We start from the raw sequence: 24,636 nt of genomic DNA on the forward strand, positions 1-24,636 counted from the left end.
AAACACAGAAATTGAATCCGAATTTAATAAAAAATGCACAATGCCGACTTAAGTAAAAGGGAACTGACACTCTCACTTTCTATGTTTTGAAGCTCTCCCGTGAGTCCAGTTTTAGATTCCGATGCTTCACTTCAGGTTTACTGTATACCTTGCGCCTTCTTATTGACGATGGAACACAGAAATTGCACCGGAAATTAATACAAAAGGCAGAACGCCGACCTCAGTACAAGAGGACTGACACTCTCACTTTCTATGATTTGAACCTCTCCTGTGAGTCCAGTTTTAGATTCCGATGCTTCACTTCAGGTTTACTGTATCCCTTGTACCTTCTTATTGACGATGAAACACAGAAATTGCATCCGAATTTAATACAAAAGGCACAATGCCGACTTAAGCACAAGAGGACTGACGCTCTAACTCTCTATGATTTGAACCTCTCCCGTGAGTCCAGTTTTAGATTCTGATGCTTCTCTTTAGGTTTACTGTAACCCTTGGACCTTCTCATTGATGATGAAACACAAAAATTGCATCCGAATTTAATACAAAAGACACAATGCCGACTTAAGTAAAAGAGGACTGACACTCTCACTTTCTATGATTTGAACCTGTCCTGTGAGTCCAGTTTTAGATTCCGATGCTTCACTTCAGGTTTACTGTAACCCTTGGACCTTATTATTGACGATGAAACACAGAAATTGCATCCGAATTTAATACAGAAGGCACAATGCCGACTTAAGTACAGGAGGTGTGACACTCTCATTCTATGATTTGAACCTATCCTGTGAGTCCAGTTTTAGATTCCGAGCCCTCACTTCAGGTTTACTCTATCCCTCGGACCTGCTTATTGACGATGAAACACAGAAATTGCATCCGAATTTAATACAAAAGGCACAATGCCGACTTAAGTCCAGGAGGACTGACACTCTCACTTTCTATGATTTGAACCTCTCCTGTGAGTCCAGTTTTAGATTCCGATGCTTCACTTCAGGTTTACTGTATACCTTGCAACTGCGTATTGACGATGAATTACAGAAATTGCATCGGAATTAAATTCAAAAGGCACAATGCCGACTTAAGTACAAGAGGACTAACACTCTAACTCTCTATGATTTGAACCTCTCCTGTGAGTCCAGTTTTAGATTCCGATGCTTCACTTCAGGTTTACTGCATCCCTTGGACCTTCTCATTGACGATGAAACACAGAAATTGGATCCGAATTTAATACAAAAGGCACAATGCCGACTTAAGTAAAAGAGGACTGACACTCTCACTTTCTATGATTTGAACCTCTCCTGTGAGTTTAGTTTTAGATTCCGATGCTTCACTTCAGGTTTACTGTAACTTTTGGACCTCATTATTGACGATGAAACACATTAATTGCATCCGAATTTAATACAGAAAGCACAATGCCGGCTTAAGTACAGGCAGACTGACACTCCCACATTCTATGATTTGAACCTCTCCTGTGAGTCCAGTTTTAGATTCCGATGCTTCACTTCAGGTTTACTGTATACCTTGCACCTTCTTATTGACGATGAAACACAGAAATTCCATCGGAATGAAATTCGAAATGCCCAATCCCAACTTAAGTACAAGAGGACTAACACTCTTACTCTCTGTGATTTGAACCTCTCCTGTGAGTCCAGTTTTAGATTTCGATTCTTCACTTCAGGTTTAATGTATACCTTGCACCTTCTTATTGACGATGTAACACAGAAATTGCATCCGAATTTAATACAAAAGGCACAATGCCGACTTAAGTACAAGAGGATTGACACTCTAACTTTCTATGATTTGAAACTCTCCTGTGACTCCAGTTTTAGATTCCGATGCTTCACTTCAGGTTTACTGTATTCCCTGCACCTTCTTATTGACGATGAAACACAGAAATTGCATCCGAATTTAATACAAATGGCACAATGCCGACTTAAGAACAAGAGGACTGACACTCTAACTTTCTATGATTTGAACCTCTCCTGTGAGTCCAGTTTTAGATTCCGATGCTTCACTTCACGTTTACTGTATCCCTTGGACCTTCATATTGACGATGAAACACAGAAATTGCATCCGAATTTAATACAAAAGACACAATGCAGACTCAAGTAAAAGAGGACTGATACTCTCACTTTCTATGATTTGAACCTGTCCTGTAAGACCAGTTTTAGATTCCGATGCTTCACTTCAGGTTTACTGTATACCTTGCACCTTCATATTGACGATGATGAAACACAGAAATTGCAAACGAAATTAATACAAAAGGCACATTGCCCACTTAAGTACAAGAGGACTGACACTCTCCCGTTCTATGATTTGAACCTCTAATGTGATTCCACTTTTAGATTCCGATGCTTCACTTCAGGTTTACTGTATACTTTGCACCTTCTTATTGACGATAAAACACAGAAATTGCATCGGAATTAAATTCAAAATGCTCAATGCCGACATATGTACAAGAGGACTGACACTCTAAGTTTCTATGATTTGTACCTCTCCTGTGAGTCCACTTTTAGATTCCGATGCTTCTCTTCTGGTTAACTGTATCCCTTGGACCTTCTTATTGATTATGAAACGCAGAAATTGCATACAAATTTAATACAAGAAGCACAATGCCGACATAGGTAAAAGAGGACTGACACTCACACTTTCTATGATTTGAACCTCTCCTGTGAGTCCAGTTTTAGATTCCGATGCTTCAGTTCAATATTTACTGTATCCCTTGGACCTTCTTATTGACGATGAAACACAGAAATTGTATCCGAATTTAATACAAAATTCACAATGCCGACTTAAGTAAAAGAGGACTGACACTCTCACTTTCTATGATTTGATGCTCCCCTGTGAGTCCAGTTTTAGATTCCGATGCTTCACTTCAGGTTAACTGTATCCCTTGGACCTTCTTATTCATTATGAAACGCAGAAATTGCATACGAATTTAATACAAGAAGCACAATGCCGACATAGGTAAAAGAGGACTGACACTCACACTTTCTATGATTTGAACCTCTCCTGTGAGTCCAGTTTTAGATTCCGATGCTTCATTTCAATATTTACTGTATCCCATGGACCTTCTCGTTGACGATGAAACCCAGAAATTGCATCCGAGTATAATACAAAAGGCACAATGCCGACTTAAGTAAATGAGGACTGACACTCTCACTTTCTATGGTTTGAACCTCTCCTGTGAGTCCAGTTTTAGATTCCGATGCTTCACATCAGGTTTACTGTATCCCTTGGACCTTATTATTGACGATGAAACACAGAAATTGCATCCGAATTTAATACAAAAGGCACAATGCCGACATAAGTACAGTAGGACTGACACTCTCACTTTCTATGATTTGAACCTCTCCTGTGAGTCCAGTTTTAGATTCCGATGCTTCACTTCAGGTTTACTGTATACCTTGCACCTTCTTATTGACGATGAAACACAGAAATTGCATCCGAATTTAGTACAAAAGGCACAATGCCGACTTAAGTACAAGAGGATTGACACTCTAACTTTCTATGATTTGAACCTATCCTGTGAGTCGAGTTTTAGATTCCGATGCTTCACTTCAGGATTACTGTATTCCCTGGACCTTCTTATTGACGATGAAACACAGAAATTGCATCCTAATTTTATACAAAAGGCACAATGCGCGACTTAAGTACAAGAGGACTGACACTCTAACTTTCTATGATTTGAAGCTTTCCTGTGAGTCCAGTTTTAGATTCCGATGCTTCACTTCAGTTTTATTGTATCCCTTGGACCCTCTTATTGACGATGAAACACAGAAATTGCAGCCGAATTTAATACAAAAGACACAATGCAGACTTAAGTAGAAGAGGACTGATACTCTCACTTTCTATGTTTTGAACCTCTCCTGTGTGACCAGTTTTAGATTCCTATGCTTCACTTCAGGTTTACTGTATACCTTGCACCTTCTTATTGACGATGAAACCCAGAAATTGCAAACGAATTTAATACAAAAGGCACATTGCCCACTTAAGTAGAAGAGGACTGACACTCTCCATTTCTATGATTTCAACCTCTCCTGTGAGTCCAGTTTTAGATTCCGATCCTTCACTTCAGGTTTACTGTATCCATTGGACCTTCATATTGACGATGAAACACAGATATTGCATCTGAATTTAATACAAAAAGAACAATGCCGACATAGGTAAAAGAGGACTGACACTCACACTTTCTATGATTTGAACCACTCCTGTGAGTTCAGTTTTAGATTCCGATGCTTCACTTCAGGTTTACTGTATACCATGCACCTTCTTATTGACGATGAAACACAGAAATTGCATCGGAATTAAATTCAAAAGGCTTAATGCCGACTTAAGTATAAGAGGTCTGACACTCTAACTTACTATTATGTGAACCTCTCCTGTGAGTCCAGTTTTAGATTCCGATGCTTCTCTTCAGGTTTACTGTATCCTATGGACCTTCTTATTGACGATGAAACACAGAAATGGCACCCGAATTTAATACAAAAGGCACAATGCCGACTTAAGTACAAGAGGACTGACACTTTAAGTTTCTATGATTTGTACCTCTCCTGTGAGTCCACTTTTAGATTCCGATGCTTCACTTCAGGTTTACTGTATCCCTTGGACCTTCTTTTTGATTATGAAACACATAATTTGCATTCCGAACTTAATACAAAAGGCATAATGCCGACTTAAGTACAAGAGGACTGACACTTTAAGTTTCTATGATTTGTACCTCTCCTGTGAGTCCACTTTTAGATTCCGATGCTTCACTTCAGGTTTACTGTATCCCTTGGACCTTCTTTTTGATTATGAAACACATAATTTGCATTCCGAACTTAATACAAAATGCATAATGCCGACTTAAGTACAAGAAGACTGACACTCTAACTTTCTATGATTTGAACCTCTCCTGTGAGTCCAGTTTTGGATTCCGATACTTCACTTCAGTTTTACTGTATCCCTAGGACATTCTTATTGACGATGAAACACAGAAATTGCATCCGAATTTAATACAAAAGGCAGAATACCGACGTAAGTACAAGGCGACTGACACTTTAACTATCTATGATTTGAACCTCTCCTGTGAGTCCAGTTTTAGATTACAATGCTTCACTTCAGGTTTACTGTATACCTTGCACCTTCTTATTGACGATGAAACATAGAAATTGCATCGGAATTAAATTCAAAAGGCACAATGCCGACTTAAATCCAAGAGGTGTGACACTCTCACTTTCTATGATTTGAACCTCCCCTGTGAGTCCAGTTTTAGATTCCGATGCTTCACTTCAGGTTTACTGTATCCCTTGGACCTTCTTATTGACGATGAAACACAGAAATTGCATCCGAATTTAATACATAAGGCACAATGCCGACATAGGTAAAAGAGGACTGACACTCTCATTTTCTATGATTTGAACCTCTCCTGTGAGTCCAGTTTTAGATTCCGATGCTTCACTTCAGGTTTACTGTATACTTTGCACCTTCAAATTGACGATGAAACACAGAAATTGCGTCGGAATTAAATTCAAAAGGCTCAATGCCGACTTAAGTACAAGAGGTCTCACACTCTAACTTACTATTGTGTGAACCTTTCCTGTGAGTCCAGTTTTAGATTCCGATGCTTCACTTGAGGTTTACTGTATCCCTTGGACCTTCCCATTGACGATGAAACACAGAAATAGCATTCGAACTTAATACAAAAGGCATAATGCCCACTTAAGTACAAGAGGACTGCCACTCTAACTACTATGATTTGAACCTCTCCTGTGAGTCCAGTTTTGGATTCCGATACTTCACTTCAGTTTTACTGTATCCCTTGGACCTTCATATTGACGATGAAACACAGAAATTGCATAAGAATTTAATACAAAAGGCACAGTGCCGACTTAAGTACAAGGGGACTGACACTTTAACTTTCTATGATTTAAACCTCTCCTGTAAGTCCAGTTTTAGATTACAATGCTTCACCTCAGGTTTACTGTATACCATGCACCTTCTTATTGACAATGAAACACAGAAATTGCATCGGAATTTAATTCAAAAGGCACAATGCTGACTTAAGTACAAGAGGACTGACACTCTCACTTTCTATGATTTGAACCTCTCCTGTGGGTCCAGTTTTAGATTCCGAAGCTTCACTTCAGGTTTACTGTATCCCTTGGACCTTCTTATTGACGATGAAACACAGAAATTGCATTAGAATTTAATACAAAAGACACAATGCAGACTTAAGTACAAGAGGACAGATACTGTCACATTCTATGATTTGAACCTCTCCTGTGAGACCAGTTTTAGATTCCGATGCTTCACTTCGGGTTTACTGTATCCCTTGGACCTTCTTATTGACGATGAAGCACAGAAATTGCATTCGAATTTAATACAAAAGGCACAATGCCGACATAGGTAAAAGAGGACTGACACTCACACTTGCTATGATTTGAACCGCCCTTGTGAGTCCAGTTTTAGATTCCGACACTTCACTTCAGGTTTACTGTATACCTTGCACCTTCTTATTGACGAAGAAACACAGAAGTTGCATCGGAATTAAATTCAAAAGGCTCAACGCCGTCTTAAGTACAAGAGGTCTCACACTCTAACTTACTATTGTGTGAACCTTTCCTGTGAGTCCAGTTTTACATTCCGATGCTTAACTTCAGGTTCACTGTAACCCATGGACCTTCTTATTGACGATGAAACACAGAAATTGCATCCGAATTTAATACAAAAGGCACAATGCCGACTTAAGTACAAGAGGACTGACACTCTAAGTTTCTATGATTTGTACCTCTCCTGTGAGTCCACTTTTAGATTCCGATGCTTCACTTCAGGTTTACTGTATCCCTTGGACCTTCTTATTGATTATGAAACACAGAAATTGCATCCGAATTTATACAAAAAGCACAATGCCGACTTAAGGACAAGAGGTCTCACACTCTAACTTACAATTGTGTGAACCTTTCCTGTGAGTCCAGTTTTGGATTCCGATACTTCACTTCAGTTTTACTGTATCCCTTGGACCTTCATATTAACGATTAAACACAGAAATTGCATCCGAATTTTATACAAAAGGCACAGTGCCGACTTAAGTACAAGGGGACTGACACGTTAACTTTCTATGATTTGAACCTCTCCTGTAAGTCCAGTTATAGATTACAATGCTTCACTTCAGGTTTACTGTATACCTTGCACCTTCTTATTGACGATGAAACACAGAAATTGCATCGGAATTAAATTCAAAAGGCACAATGCTGAATTAAGTACAAGAGGACTGACACTCTCACATTCTATGATTTGAACCTCCCCTGTGAGTCCAGTTTTAGATTCCGATGCTTCACTTCAGGTTTACTGTATAACTTGGACCTTCTTATTGACGATGAAACACAGAAATTGCATCTGAATTTAATACAAAAGGCACAATCCCGACTTAAGTACAAGAGGACTAACACTCTAACTCTCTGTGATTTGAATCTCTCCTGTGAGTCCAGTTGTAGATTTCGATGCTTCACTTCAGGTTTACTGTTTACCTTGCACCTTCTTATTGACGATGAAACACAGAAATTGCATCCGAATTTAATACAAAAGGCACAATGCCGACTTAAGTACAAGAGGATTGACACTCTAACTTTCTAGCATTTGAACCTCTCCTGTGAGTCCAGTTTTAGATTCCGATGCTTCACTTCGGGATTACTGTATTCCCTGGACCTTATTATTGACGATGAAACACTGAAATTGCATCCGAATTTAATACAAAAGGCACAATGCCGACTTAAGTACAGGAGGACTGACACTCTCACTTTCTATGATTTGAACCTCTCCTGTGAGTCCAGTTTTAGATTCCGATGCTTCACTTCAGGTTTACTGTATACCTTGCACCTTCTTATTGTCGATGAAACACAGATATTGCATCGGATTTAAATTCAAAAAGCACAATGCTGACTTAAGTACAAGAGGACTGACACTCTCACTTTCTATGATTTGAACCTCCCCTGTGAGTCCAGTTTTCGATTCCGATGCTTCACTTCAGGTTTACTGTATAACTTGGACCTTCTTATTGACGATGAAACACAGAAATTGCATCCGAATTTAATACAAAAGGCACAATCCCGACTTAAGTTCAAAGAGGACTGACACTCTCACATTCTATGATTTCAACCTCTCCTGTGAGTCCAGTTTTAGATTCCGATGCTTCACTTCAGGTTTACTGTATCCCTTGGACCTTCTTATTGATTATGAAACACAGAAATTGCATCCGAATTTATTACAAAAGGCACAATGCAGACTTAAGTAAAAGAGGACTGACACTCTCACTTTCTATGATTTGAACCTCACCTGTGAGACCAGTTTTAGATACCGATGCTTCACTTCAGGTTTACTGTATCCCTTGGACCTTCTCATTGACGATGAAACACAGAAATAGCATCCGAACTTAATACAAAAGGCATAATGCCCACTTAAGTACAAGAGGTCTCACACTGATTTACTATAATTTGAACCTCTCCTGTGAGTCCAGTTTTGGATTCCGATACTTCACTTCAGTTTTACTGTATCCCTTGGACCTTCATATTGACGATGAAACACAGAAATTGCATCCGAATTTAATACCAAAGGCACAGTGCCGACTTAAGTACAAGGGGACTGACACTTTAACTTTCTATGATTTGAACCTCTCCTGTGAGTCCAGTTTTAGATTCCGATACTTCACTTCAGGTTTACTGTATACCTTGCACCTTCTTATTGACGATGAAACACAGAAATTGCATCGGAATTAAATTCAAAAGGCTCAATGCCAACTTAAGTACAAGAGGTCTCTAACTCTAACTTACTATTGTGTGAACCGTTCCTGTGAGTCCAGTTTTAAATTCCGATGCTTAACTTCAGGTTTACTGTATCCCATGGACCTTCTTATTGACGATGAAACACAGAAATTGCATCCGAATTTAATACAAAGGGCACAATGCCGACTTCAGTACAAGAGGACAGACACTCTAAGTTTCTACGATTTGTACCTCTCCTGTGAGTCCACTTTTAGATTCCGATGCTTTACTTCAGGTTTACTGTATCCCTTGATCCTTCTTATTGATTATGAAACACAGAAATTGCATCCGAATTTAATACAAAGGGCACAGTGCCGACTTAAGTACAAGAGGTCTCACACTCTAATTTACTATTGTGTGAACCTTTCCTGTTAGTCCAGTTTTGGAATCCGATACTTCACTTCAGTTTTACTGTATCCCTTGGACCTTCATATTGACGATGAAACACAGAAATTGCATCCGAATTTTATACAAAAGGCACAATGCCGACTTAAGTACGAGGGGAGTGACACTTTAACTATCTATGATTTGAACCTCTCCTGTGAGTGCAGATTTAGATTACAATGCTTCACTTCAGGTTTACTGTATACCTTTCACCTTCTTATTGACGATGAAACACAGAAATTTACATCGGTATTAAATTCAAAAGGCACAATGCCGACTTAAGTACAAGAGGACTAACACTCTCACTTTCTATGATTTGAACCTCCCCTGTGAGTCCAGTTTTAGATTCCGATGCTTCACGTCAGGTTTACTGTATCCCTTGGACCTTCTTATTGACGATGAAAAACAGAAATTGCATCCGAATTTAATACATAAGGCACAATGCCGACATAGGTAAAGGAGGACTGACACTCTCACTTTCTATGATTTGAACCTCTCCTGTGAGTCCAGTTTTAGATTCCGATGCTTCACTTCAGGTTTACTGTATACCTTGCACCTTCTAATTGACGATGAAACACAGAAATTGTTTCGGAATTAAATTCGAAAGGCTCAATGCCGACTTAAGTACAAGAGGACTGACACTCTAAGTTTCTATGATTTGTACCTCCCCTGTGAGTCCACTTTTGGATTTCGATGCTTCACTTCAGGTTTACTGTATCCCTTGGACGTTCTTATTGATTATGAAACACAGAAATTGCATCCGAATTTAATACAATAGCACAATGCCAACTTAATTACAAGAGGACTGACACTCTCACTTTCTATGATTTGAACCTCTCCTTGAGACCACTTTTAGATTCCGATGCTTCACTTCAGGTTTACTGTATAACTTGGACCTTCTTATTGACGATGAAACACAGAAATTGCATCCGAATTTAATACAAAAGGCACAATCCCGACTTAAGTACAAGAGGACTAACACTCTAACTCTCTGTGATTTGAACCTCTCCTGTGAGTCCAGTTGTAGATTTCGATGCTTCACTTCAGGTTTACTGTATACCTTGCACCTTCTTATTGACGATGAAACACAGAAATTGCATCGGAATTAAATTCAAAAGGCTCAATGCCGACTTAAGTACAAGAGGTCTCACACTCTAACTTACTATTGTGTGAACCTTTCCTGTGAGTCCAGTTTTAGATTCCGATGCTTAACTTCAGGTTTACTGTAACCCTTGGACCTTCTTATTGACGATGAAACACAGAAATTGCATCCGAATTTAATACAAAAGGCACAATGCCGACTTAAGTAAAAGAGGACTGACACTCTCACTTTCTGTGATTTGAACCTCTATTGTGAGTCCAGTTTTAGATTCCGATGCTTCACTTCAGGTTTACTGTATCCCTTGGACCTGCTTATTGACGATGAAACACAGAAATTGCATCCGAATTTAATACAAAAAACACAATGCCGACTTAAGTACAGGAGGACTGACACTCTCACTTTCTTTGATTTGAACCTCTCCTGTGAGTCCAGTTTTAGATTCCGATGCTTCACTTCAGGTTTACTGTATTCCCTGGACCACCTTATTGACGATGAAACACAGAAATTAGATCCGAATTTAATACAAACGGCACAATGCCGACATAGGTAAAAGACGACTGATACTCACACTTTCTATGATTTGAACCTCTCCTGTGAGTCAAGTTTTAGATTCCGATGCTTCACTTTAGGTTTACTGTATACCTTGCACCTTCTTATTGACGATGAAACACAGAAATTGCATCGGAATTAAATTCAACAGGCTCAATGCTGTCTTAAGTACTAGAGGTCTGACACTCTAACTTACTATTGTGTGAACCTCTCCTGTGAGACCAGTTTTAGATTCCGATGCTTCACTTCAGGTTTACTGTATCCCATGGACCTTCTTATTGACGATGAAACACAGAAATTGCATCCGAATTTAATACAAAAGGCACAACGCCGACTTAAGTACATGAGGACTGACACTCTAAGTTTCTATGATTTGTACCTCTCCTGTGAGTCCACTTTTAGATTACGATGCTTCACTTCAGGTTTACTGTATCCCTTGGACCTCCTTATAGATTATGGAACACAGAAATTGCATCCGAACTTAATACAAAAGGCACAATGCAGACTTAAGTAAAAGAGGAGTGACACTCTCATTTTCTACGATTTGAACCTCTCCTGTGAGACCAGTTTAAGATTACGATTCTTCACTTCAGGTTTACTGTATCCCTTGGACCTTCTCATTGACGATGAAACACAGAAATTGCATCCGAACTTAATACAAAAGGCAAAATGCCGACTTAAGTACAAGAGGACTGATACTCTAACTTTCTATGATTTGAACCTCTCCTGTGAGACCAGTTTTAGATTCCGATGCTTCACTTCGGGTTTACTGTATCCCTTGGACCTTCTTAATGACGATGAAACACAGAAATTGCAGTCGAATTTAATACAAAAGGCACAATGCCGACATAGGTAAAAGAGGACTGACACTCACACTTCCTATGATTTGAACCTCTCCTGTGAGTCCAGTTTTAGATTCCGATATTTCACTTCAGGTTTACTGTATACCTTGCACCTTCTTATTGACGATGAAACACAGAAATTGCATCGGAATTAAATTCAAAATGCTCAATGCCGACTTAAGTACAAGAGGTCTCACACTCTAACTTACTATTGTGTGAACCTTTGCTGTGAGTCCAGTTTTAGATTCCGATGCTTAACTTCAGGTTTACTGTATCCCATGGACCTTCTTATTGACGATGAAACACAGAAATTGCATCCGAATTTGATACAAAAGGCACACTGCCGACTTAAGTACAAGAGGACTGACACTCTAAGTTTCTATGATTTGTACCTCTCCTGTGAGTCCACTTTTAGATTCTGATGCTTCACTTCAGGTTTACTGTATCCCCTGGACCTTCTTAATGATTATGAAACACAGAAATTGCATCCGAATGTAATACAAAAAGCACAATGCCGACTTAAGTACAAGAGGTATCACACTCTAACTTACTATTGTGTGAACCTTTCCTGTGAGTCCAGTTTTGGATTCCGATGCTTCACTTCAGTTTTACTGTATCCCTTGGACCTTCATATTGACGATGAAACACAGAAATTGCATCCGAATTTTATACAAAAGGCACAGTGCCGACTTAAGTACAAGGGGACTGACACTTTAACTTTCTGTGATTTGAACCTCTCCTGTAAGTCCAGTTTTGGATTACAATGCTTCACTTCAGGTTTACTGTATACCTTGCACCTTCTTATTTACGATGAAACACAGAAATTGCATTGGAATTAAATGCAAAAGGCACAATGCTGACTTAAGTACAAGAGGACTGACACTCTCTTTTTCTATGATTTGAACCTCCCCTGTGAGTCCAGTTTTAGATTCCGATGCTTCACTTCAGGTTTACTGTATAACTTGGACCTTCTTATTGACGATGAAACACAGAAATTGCGTCCGAATTTAATACAAAAGGCACAATCCCGACTTAAGTACAAGAGGACTAACACTCTAACTCTCTGTGATTTGAACCTCTCCTGTGAGTCCAGTTGTAGATTTCGATGCTTCACTTCAGGTTTACTGTATACCTTGCACCTTCTTATTGACGATGAAACACAGAAATTGCATCCGAATTTAATACAAAAGGCACAATGCCGACTTAAGTAAAAGAGGATTGACACTCTAACTTTCTATGATTTGATCCTCTCCTGTGAGTCCAGTTTTAGATTCCGATGATTCACTCCAGGACTACTGTATTCCGTGGACCTTCTTATTGACGATGAAACAAAGAAATTGCATCCGAATTTAATACAAAAGGAACAATGCAGACTTAAGTAAAAGAAGACTGACACTCTCACTTTCTATGATTTGAACTACTCCTGTGAGACCAGTTTTAGATTCCGATGCTTCACTTCAGGTTTACTGTATAGCTTGCACCTTCTGATTGACGATGAAACACAGAAATAGCATCCGAACTTAATACAAAATGCATAATGCCCACTAAGTACAAGAGGACTGACACTCTAACTTTCTATGATTTGAACCTCTCCTGTGAGTCCAGTTTTGGATTCCGATACTTCACTTCAGTTTTACTGTATCCCTTGGACCTTCATATTGACGAAGAAACACAGAAATTGCATCCGAATTTAATACAAAAGCACAGTGCCGACTTAAGTACTAGGGGACTGACACTTTAACTTTCTATGATTTGAACCTCTCCTGTAAGTCCAGATTTAGATTACAATGCTTCACTTCAGGTTTACTGTATACCTTGCACCTTCTTATTGACAATGAAACACAGAAATTACAACGGAATTAAATTCAAAAGGCACAATGCTGACTTAAGTACAAGAGGACTGACACTCTCACTTTCTATGATTTGAACCTCTCCTGTGAATCCAGTTTTAGATTCCGATGCTTCACTTTAGGTTTACTGTATCCCTTGGACCTTCTTATTGACGATGAATCACAGAAATTGCATCCGAATTTAATACAAAAGACACAATGCAGACTTAAGTACAAGAGGACTGATACTCTCACTTTCTATGATTTGAACCTCTCCTGTGAGACCAGTTTTAGATTCCGATGCTTCACTTCGGGTTTACTGTATCCCTCGGACCTTTTTATTGACGATGAAACACAGAAATTGCATTCGAATTTACTACAAAAGGCACAATGCCGACATAGGTAAAAGAGGACTGACACTCACACTTTCTATGATTTGAACCTCTCCTGTGAGTCCAGTTTTAGATTCCGATACTTCACTTCAGGTTTACTGTATACCTTGCACCTTCTTATTGACGATGAAACACAGAAATTACATCGGAATTAAATTCAAAAGGCTCAATGCCGACTTAAGTACAAGAGGTCTCACACTGTAACTTACTATTGTGTGAACCTTTCCTGTGAGTCCAGTTTTAGATTCCGATGCTTAAATTCAGGTTTACTGTATCCCATGGACCTTCTTATTGACGATGAAACACAGAAATTGCATCCGAATGTAATACAAAAGGCACAATGCCGACTTAAGTACAAGAGGACTGGCACTCTAAGTTTCTAAGATTTGTACCTCTCCTGTGAGTCGACTTTTAGGTTCCGATGCTTCACTTCAGGTTTACTGTATCCCGTGGACCTTCTTATTGATTATGAAACACAGAAATTGCATCCGAATTTAATACAAAAGGCACAATGCCGACTTAAGTACAAGAGGTCTCACACTGTAACTTACTATTGTGTGAACCTTTCCTGTGAGTCCAGTTTTGGATTCCGATACTTCACTTCAGTTTTACTTTATCCGTTGGACCTTCATATTGACGATGAAACACAGAAATTGCATCCGAATTTTATACCAAAGGCACAGTGCCGACTTAAATGCAAGGGGACTGACACTTTAACTTTCTATGATTTGAACCTCTCCTGTAAGTCCAGTTTTAGAATACAATGCTTCACTTCAGGTTTACTGTATACCTTGCACCTTCTTATTGACGATGAAACACAGAAATTGCATCGGAATTAAATTCAAAAGGCACAATGCTGACTTAAGTACAAGAGGACTGACACTCTAACTCTCTGTGATTTGAACCTCTCCTGTGAGTCCAGTTGTAGATTTCGATGCTTCACTTCAGGTTTACTGTATACCTTGCACCTTCTTATTGACGATGAAACACAGAAATTGCATCCGAATATAATACAAAAGGCATAATGCCGACTTAAGTACAAGAGGAGTGACACTCTAACTTTCTATGATTTAAACCTCTCCTGTGAGTCCAGTTTTAGATTCCGATGCTTCACTTCAGGATTACTGTATTCCCTGGACCTTATTATTGACGATGAAACAGAGAAATTGCATCCGAATTTAATACAAAAGGCACAATGCCGACTTAAGTACAGGAGGACTGACACTCTCGTTTTCTAAGATTTGAACCTCTCCTGTGAGTCCAGTTTTAGATTACGATGCTTCACTTCAGGTTTACTGCATACCTTGCACCTTCTTATTGACGATGAAACACAGAAATTGCATCGGAATTAAATTGAAAAGGCACAATCCGACTTAAGTACAAGAGGACTAACACTCTAACTCTCTGTGATTTGAACCTCTCCTGTGAGTCCAGTTTTAGATTCCGATGCATCACTTCAGGTTTACTGTATACCTTGCACCTTCTTATTGACGATGAAACACAGAAAATGCATCCGAATTTAATACAAAAGGCACAATGAAGACTTAAGTACAAGAGGATTGACACTCTAACTTTCTATGATTTGAACCTCTCGTGTGAGTCCAGTTTTAGATTCCGATGCTTCACTTCAGGATTACTGTATTCCCTGGCCCTACTTATTGACGATGAAACACAGAAATTGCATCTTAATTTAATACACAAGGCACAATGCCGTCTTAAGTACAAGAGGACTGACACTCTAAGTTTCTATGATTTGTACCTCTCCTGCGAGTCCACTTTTAGATTACGTTGCTTCACTTCAGGTTTACTGTATCCCTTGGACCTTCTTATTGATTATGAAACACAGAAATTGCATCCGAATTTAATACAAAAAGCACAATGCAGACGTAAGTAAAAGAGGACTGACACTCTCACTTTCTATGATTTGAACCTCTCCTGTGTGACCAGTTTTAGATTCCGGTGCTTCACTTCAGGTTTACTGTATCCCTTGGACCTTCTCATTGACGATGAAACACAGAAAATGCATCCGAACTTCATACAAAAGGCATAATGGCGACTTAAGTACATGAGGACTGATACTCTAACTTTCTATGATTTGAACCTCTCCTACGAGTCCAGTTTTGGATTCCGATACTTCAATTTAGTTTGATTGTATCCCTAGGACCTTCTAATTGACGATGAAACACAGAAATTGCATCCGAATTTAATACAAAAGGCACAACGCCGACTTAAGTACGAGGGGACTGACACTTTAACAATCTATGATTTGAACCTTTCCTGTGAGTCCAGATTTAGATTACAATGCTTCACTTCAGGTTTACTGTATACCTTTCACCTTCTTATTGATGATGAAAGACAGAAATTGCATCCGAATTTAATACATATGGCACAATGCCGACATAGGTAAAGGAGGACTGACACTCTCACTTTCTATGATTTGAACCTCTCCTGTGAGTCCAGTTTTAGATTCCGATGCTTCACTTCAGGTTTACTGTATACCTTGCACGTTCTAATTGACGATGAAACACAGAAATTGTTTCGGAATTAAATTCAAAAGGCTCAATGCCGACTTAAGTACAAGAGGTCTGACACTCTCACTTTCTATTATGTGAACCACTCCTGTGAGTCCAGTTTTAGATTCCGATGCTTCACTTCAGGTTTACTGTATCCCTAGGACCTTCTTATTGTCGATGAAACACAGATATTGCATCCCAATTTAATACGAAATGCACATTGCCGACTTAAGTACAAGAGGACTGACACTCTAAGTTTCTATGATATGTACCTCTCCTGTGAGTCCACTTTTAGATTCCGATGCTTCACTTCAGGTTTACTGTATCCCTTGGACCTTCTTATTGATTATTAAACCCAGAAATTGCTTCCGAATTTAATACAAAAGGCACAATGCAGACTTAAGTAAAAGAGGACTGACACTCTCACTTTCTATGATTTGAACCTCTCCTTGAGACCAGTTTTAGATTCCGATGCTTCACTTCAGGTTTACTGTATCCCTTGGACCTTCTTATTGATTATGAAACACAGAAATTGTATCCGAACTTAATACAAAAGGCATAATGCCGACTTAAGTACAAGATGACTGACACTCTAACTTTCTATGATGTGAACCTCTCCTGTGAGTCCAGTTTTGGACTCCGATACTTAACTTCAGTTTAACTGTATCCCTTGGACCTTCTTATTGGCGATGAGACACAGAAATTGCATCCGAATTTAATACAAAAGGCACAATGCCGTCTTAAGTACAAGGGGACTGACACTTTAACTTTCTATGATTTGAACCTCTCCTGTGAGTCCACTTTTAGGTTCCAATGCTTTACCTCAGGTTTACTGTAGACCTTGAACCTTCTTATTGACGATGAAACACAGAAATTGCATCGGAATTAAATTCAAAAGGCACAATGCCGACTTAAGTACAAGAGGACTGACACTTTAACTTTCTATGATTTGAACCTCCCCTGTGAGTCCAGTTTTAGATTCCGATGCATTACCTCAGGTTTACTGTAGACCTTGAACCTTCTTATTGACGATGAAACACAGAAATTGCATCCGAATTTAATACAAAAGGCACAATGCCGACTTAAGTACAGGAGGACTGACACTCTCACTTTCTATGATTTGAACCTCTCCTGTGAGTCCAGTTTTAGATTCCGATGCTTCACTTCAGGTTTACTGTATCCCTGGACCACCTTATTGACGATGAAACACAGAAATTAGATCCGAATTTAATACAAACGGCACAATGCCGACATAGGTAAAAGACGACTGATACTCACACTTTCTATGATTTAAACCTCTCCTGTGAGTCAAGTTTTAGATTCCGATGCTTCACTTCAGGTTTACTGTATACCTTGCACCTTCTTATTGACGATGAAACACAGAAATTGCATCGGAATTAAATTCAACAGGCTCAATGCCGACTTAAGTACTAGAGGTCTGACACTCTAACTTACTATTGTGTGAGCCTCTCCTATGAGACCAGTTTTAGATTCCGATGCCTCACTTCAGGTTTACTGTATCCCATGGACCTTCTTATTGACGATGAAACACAGAAATTGCATCCGAATTTAATACAAAAGGCACAATGCCGACTTAAGTACTAGAGGACTGATACTCTAACTTTCTATGATTTGAACCTCTCCTACGAGTCCAGTTTTGGATTCCGATACTTCAATTCAGTTTTATTGTATCCCTAGGACCTTCTAATTGACGATGAAACACAGAAATTGCATCCGAATTTAATACAAAAGGCACAACGCCGACTTAAGTACGAGGGGACTGACACTTTAACTATCTATGATTTGAACCTCTCCTGTGAGCCCAGATTTAGATTAAAATGCTTTACTTCAAGTTTACTGTATACCTTTCACCTTCGTATTGACGATGAAACACAGAAATTGCATCGGTATTAAATTCAAAAGGCACAATGCCGACTTAAGTACAAGAGGACTAACACTCTCACTTTCTATGATTTGAACCTCCCCTGTGAGTCCAGTTTCAGATTCCGATCCTTCACTTCAGGTTTACTGTATACCTTGGACCTTCTTATTGACGATGAAAGACAGAAATTGCATCCGAATTTAATACGTAAGGCACAATGCCGACATAGGTAAAGGAGGACTGATACTCTCACTTTCTATGATGTGAACCTCTCCTGTGAGTTTAGTTTTAGATTCCGATGCTTCACTTCAGGTTTACTGTATACCTTGCACGTTCTAATTGACGATGAAACACAGAAATTGTTTCGGAATTAAATTCAAAAGGCTCAATGCCGACTTAAGTACAAGAGGTCTGACACTCTCACTTTCTATTATGTGAACCACTCCTGTGAGTCCAGTTTTAGATTCCGATGCTTCACTTCAGGTTTACTGTATCCCTAGGACCTTCTTGTTGTCGATGAAACACAGATATTGCATCCGAATTTAATACAAAATGCACAATGCCGACTTAAGTACAAGAGGACTGACACTCTAAGTTTCTATGCTATGTACCTCTCCTGTGAGTCCACTTTTAGATTCCGATGCTTCACTTCAGGTTTACTGTATTCCTTGGACCTTCTTATTGATTATGAAACCCAGAAATTGCTTCCGAATTTAATACAAAAGGCACAATGCAGACTTAAGTGAAAGAGGACTGACACTCTCACTTTCTATGATTTGAACCTCTCCTTGAGACCAGTTTTAGATTCCGATGCTTCACTTCAGGTATACTGTATCCCTTGGACCATCTCATTGACGATGAAACACAGAAATTGCATCCGAACTTAATATAAAAGCTATAATGCCGACTTAAGTACAAGAGGACTGACACTCTAACTTTGTATGATGTGAACCTCTCCTGTGAGTCCAGTTTTGGACTCCGATACTTAACTTCAGTTTCACTGTATCCCTTGGACCTTCTTATTGGCGATGAAACACAGAAATTGCATCCGAACTTAATACAAAAGGCATAATGCCGACTTAAGTACAACAGGACTGACACTCTAACTTTTTATGATGTGAACCTCTCCTGTGAGTCCAGTTTTGGACTCCGATACTTAACTTCAGTTTAACTGTATCCCTTGGACCTTCTTATTGGCGATGAAACACAGAAATTGCATCCGAATTTAACACAAAACGCACAATGCCGTCTTAAGTACAAGGGGACTGACACTTTAACTTTCTATGATTTGAACCTCTCCTGTGAGTCCACTTTTAGATTCCAATGCTTCACTTCAGGTTTACTGTATACCTTGAACCTTCTTATTGACGATGAAACACAGAAATTGCATCGGAATTAAATTCAAAAGGCACAATGCCGACTTAAGTACAAGAGGACTGACACTTTAACTTTCTATGATTTGAACCTCCCCTTTGAGTCCAGTTTTAGATTCCGATGCTTCACTTCAGGTTTACTGTATCCCTTGGACATTCTTGTTGACGATGAAACACAGAAATTGCATCCGAATTTAATACAAAAGGCACAATGCCGACTTAAGTAAAAGAGGACTGACACTCTCACTTTCTATGATTTGAACCTCTCCTGTGAGTTTAGTTTCAGATTCCGATGCTTCACTTCAGGTTTACTGTATACCTTGCACGTTCTAATTGACGATGAAACACGGAAATTGTTTCGGAATTAAATTCAAAAGGCTCAATGCCAACTTAAGTACAAGAGGTCTGACACTCTCACTTTCTATTATGTGAACCACTCCTGTGAGTCCAGTTTTAGATTCCGATGCTTCACTTCAGGTTTACTGTATCCCTAGGACCTTCTTATTGTCGATGAAACACAGATATTGCATCCGAATTTAATACAAAATGCACAATGCCGACTTAAGTACAAGAGGACTGACACTCTAAGTTTCTATGATATGTACCTCTCCTGTGAGTCCACTTTTAGATTCCGATGCTTCACTTCAGGTTTACTGTATTCCTTGGACCTTCTTATTGATTATGAAACCCAGAAATTGCTTCCGAATTTAATACAAAAGGCACAATGCAGACTTAAGTGAAAGAGGACTGACACTCTCACTTTCTATGATTTGAACCTCTCCTTGAGACCAGTTTTAGATTCCGATGCTTCACTTCAGGTATACTGTATCCCTTGGACCATCTCATTGACGATGAAACACAGAAATTGCAACCGAACTTAATATAAAAGCTATAATGCCGACTTAAGTACAAGAGGACTGACACTCTAACTTTGTGTGATGTGAACCTCTCCTGTGAGTCCAGTTTTGGACTCCGATACTTAACTTCAGTTTAACTGTATCCCTTGGACCTTCTTATTGGCGATGAAACACAGAAATTGCATCCGAACTTAATACAAAAGGCATAATGCCGACTTAAGTACAAGAGGACTGACACTCTAACTTTTTATGATGTGAACCTCTCCTGTGAGTCCAGTTTTGGACTCCGATACTTAACTTCAGTTTAACTGTATCCCTTGGACCTTCTTATTGGCGATGAAACACAGAAATTGCATCCGAATTTAATACAAAAGGCACAATGCCGTCTTAAGTACAAGGGGACTGACACTTTAACTTTCTATGATTTGAACCTCTCCTGTGAGTCCACTTTTAGATTCCAATGCTTCACTTCAGGTTTACTGTATACCTTGAACCTTCTTATTGACGATGAAACACAGAAATTGCATCGGAATTAAATTCAAAAGGCACAATGCCGACTTAAGTACAAGAGGACTGACACTTTAACTTTCTATGATTTGAACCTCCCCTTTGAGTCCAGTTTTAGATTCCGATGCTTCACTTCAGGTTTACTGTATCCCTTGGACATTCTTGTTGACGATGAAACACAGAAATTGCATCCGAATTTAATACAAAAGGCACAATGCCGACTTAAGTAAAAGAGGACTGACACTCTCACTTTCTATGATTTGAACCTCTCCTGTGAGTTTAGTTTTAGATTCCGATGCTTCACTTCAGGTTTACTGTATACCTTGCACGTTCTAATTGACGATGAAACACAGAAATGGTTTCGGAAGTAAATTCAAAAGGCTCAATGCCGACTTAAGTACAAGAGGTCTGACACTCTCACTTTCTATTATGTGAACCACTCCTGTGAGTCCAGTTTTAGATTCCGATGCTTCACTTCAGGTTTACTGTATCCCTAGGACCTTCTTATTGTCGATGAAACACAGATATTGCATCCGAATTTAATACAAAATGCACAATGCCGACTTAAGTACACGAGGACTGACACTCTAAGTTTCTATGATATGTACCTCTCCTGTGAGTCCACTTTTAGATTCCGATGCTTCACTTCAGGTTTACTGTATTCCTTGGACCTTCTTATTGATTATGAAACCCAGAAATTGCTTCCGAATTTAATACAAAAGGCACAATGCAGACTTAAGTGAAAGAGGACTGACACTCTCACTTTCTATGATTTGAACCTCTCCTTGAGACCAGTTTTAGATTCCGATGCTTCACTTCAGGTATACTGTATCCCTTGGACCATCTCATTGACGATGAAACACAGAAATTGCATCCGAACTTAATATAAAAGCTATAATGCCGACTTAAGTACAAGAGGACTGACACTCTAACTTTGTATGATGTGAACCTCTCCTGTGAGTCCAGTTTTGGACTCCGATACTTAACTTCAGTTTAACTGTATCCCTTGGACCTTCTTATTGGCGATGAAACACAGAAATTGCATCCGAACTTAATACAAAAGGCATAATGCCGACTTAAGTACAAGAGGACTGACACTCTAACTTTTTATGATGTGAACCTCTCCTGTGAGTCCAGTTTTGGACTCCGATACTTAACTTCAGTTTAACTGTATCCCTTGGACCTTCTTATTGGCGATGAAACACAGAAATTGCATCCGAATTTAATACAAAAGGCACAATGCCGTCTTAAGTACAAGGGGACTGGCACTTTAACTCTCTATGATTTGAACCTCTCCTGTGAGTCCTCTTTTAGATTCCAATGCTTCACTTCAGGTTTACTGTATACCTTGAACCTTCTTATTGACGATGAAACACAGAAATTGCATCGGAATTAAATTCAAAAGGCACAATGCCGACTTAAGTACAAGAGGACTGACACTTTAACTTTCTATGATTTGAACCTCCCGTTTGAGTCCAGTTTTAGATTCCGATGCTTCAATTCAGGTTTACTGTATCCCTTGGACCTTCTTGTTGACGATGAAACACAGAAATTGCATCCGAATTTAATACAAAAAACACAATGCCGACTTAAGTACAGGAGGACTGACACTCTCACTTTCTTTGATTTGAACCTCTCCTGTGAGTCCAGTTTTAGATTCCGATGCTTCACTTCAGGTTTACTGTATTCCCTGGACCACCTTATTGACGATGAAACACAGAAATTAGATCCGAATTTAATACAAACGGCACAATGCCGACATAGGTAAAAGACGACTGATACTCACACTTTCTATGATTTAAACCTCTCCTGTGAGTCAAGTTTTAGATTCCGATGGTTCACTTCAGGTTTACTGTATACCTTGCACCTTCTTATTGACGATGAAACACAGAAATTGCATCGGAATTAAATTCAACAGGCACAATGCCGACTTAAGTACTAGAGGTCTGACACTCTAACTTACTATTGTGTGAACCTCTCCTGTGAGACCAGTTTTAGATTCCGATGCTTCACTTCAGGTTTACTGTATCCCATGGACCTTCTTATTGACGATGAAACACAGAAATTGCATCCGAATTTAATACAAAAGGCACAATGCCGACTTAAGTACAAGAGGACTGATACTCTAACTTTCTATGATTTGAACATCTCCTACGAGTCCAGTTTTGGATTCCGATACTTCAATTCAGTTTTATTGTATCCCTAGGACCTTCTAATTGACGATGAAACACAGAAATTGCATCCGAATTTAATACAAAAGGCACAACGCCGACTTAAGTACGAGGGGACTGACACTTTAACTATCTATGATTTGAACCTCTCCTGTGAGTCCAGATTTAGATTACAATGCTTCACTTCAAGTTTACTGTATACCTTTCACCTTCTTATTGACGATAAAACACAGAAATTGCATCGGTATTAAATTCAAAAGGCACAATGCCGACTTAAGTACAAGAGGACTCACACTCTCACTTTCTATGATTTGAACCTCCACTGTGAGTCCAGTTTTACATTCCGATCCTTCACTTCAGGTTTACTGTATACCTTGGACCTTCTTATTGACGATGAAAGACAGAAATTGCATCCGAATTTAATACATAAGGCACAATGCCGACATAGGTAAAGGGGGACTGACACTCTCACTTTCTATGATTTGAACCTCTCCTGTGAGTCCAGTTTTAGATTCCGATGCTTCACTTCAGGTTTACTGTATACCTTGCACGTTCTAATTGACGATGAAACACAGAAATTGTTTCGGAATTAAATTCAAAAGGCTCAATGCCGACTTAAGTACAAGAGGTCTGACACTCTCACTTTCTATTATGTGAACCACTCCTGTGAGTCCAGTTTAAGATCCCGATGCTTCACTTCAGGTTTACTGTATCCCTAGGACCTTCTTATTGTCGATGAAACACAGATATTGCATCCGAATTTAATACAAAATGCACAATGCCGACTTAAGTACAAGAGGACTGACACTCTAAGTTTCTATGATATGTACCTCTCCTGTGAGTCCACTTTTAGATTCCGATGCTTCACTTCAGGTTTACTGTATTCCTTGGACCTTCTTATTGATTATCAAACCCAGAAATTGCTTCCGAATTTAATACAAAAGGCACAATGCAGACTTAAGTGAAAGAGGACTGACACTCTCACTTTCTATGATTTGAACCTCTCCTTGAGACCAGTTTTAGATTCCGATGCTTCACTTCAGGTATACTGTATCCCTTGGACCATCTCATTGACGATGGAACACAGAAATTGCATCCGAACTTAATATAAAAGGCATAATGCCGACTTAAGTACAAGAGGACTGACACTCTAACTTTGTATGATGTGTACCTCTCCTGTGAGTCCAGTTTTGGACTCCGATACTTAACTTCAGTTTAACTGTATCCCTTGGACCTTCCTATTGGCGATGAAACACAGAAATTGCATCCGAACTTAATACAAAAGGCATAATGCCGACTTAAGTACAAGAGGACTGACACTCTAACTTTCTATGATGTGAACCTCTCCTGTGAGTCCAGTTTTGGACTCCGATACTTAAATTCAGTTTAACTGTATCCCTTGGACCTTCTTATTGGCGATGAGACACAGAAATTGCATCC

Source organism: Schistocerca americana, chromosome 6, assembly GCF_021461395.2.
Source record: "Schistocerca americana isolate TAMUIC-IGC-003095 chromosome 6, iqSchAmer2.1, whole genome shotgun sequence".
Classification (NCBI taxonomy): Eukaryota; Metazoa; Arthropoda; class Insecta; order Orthoptera; family Acrididae; genus Schistocerca; species Schistocerca americana.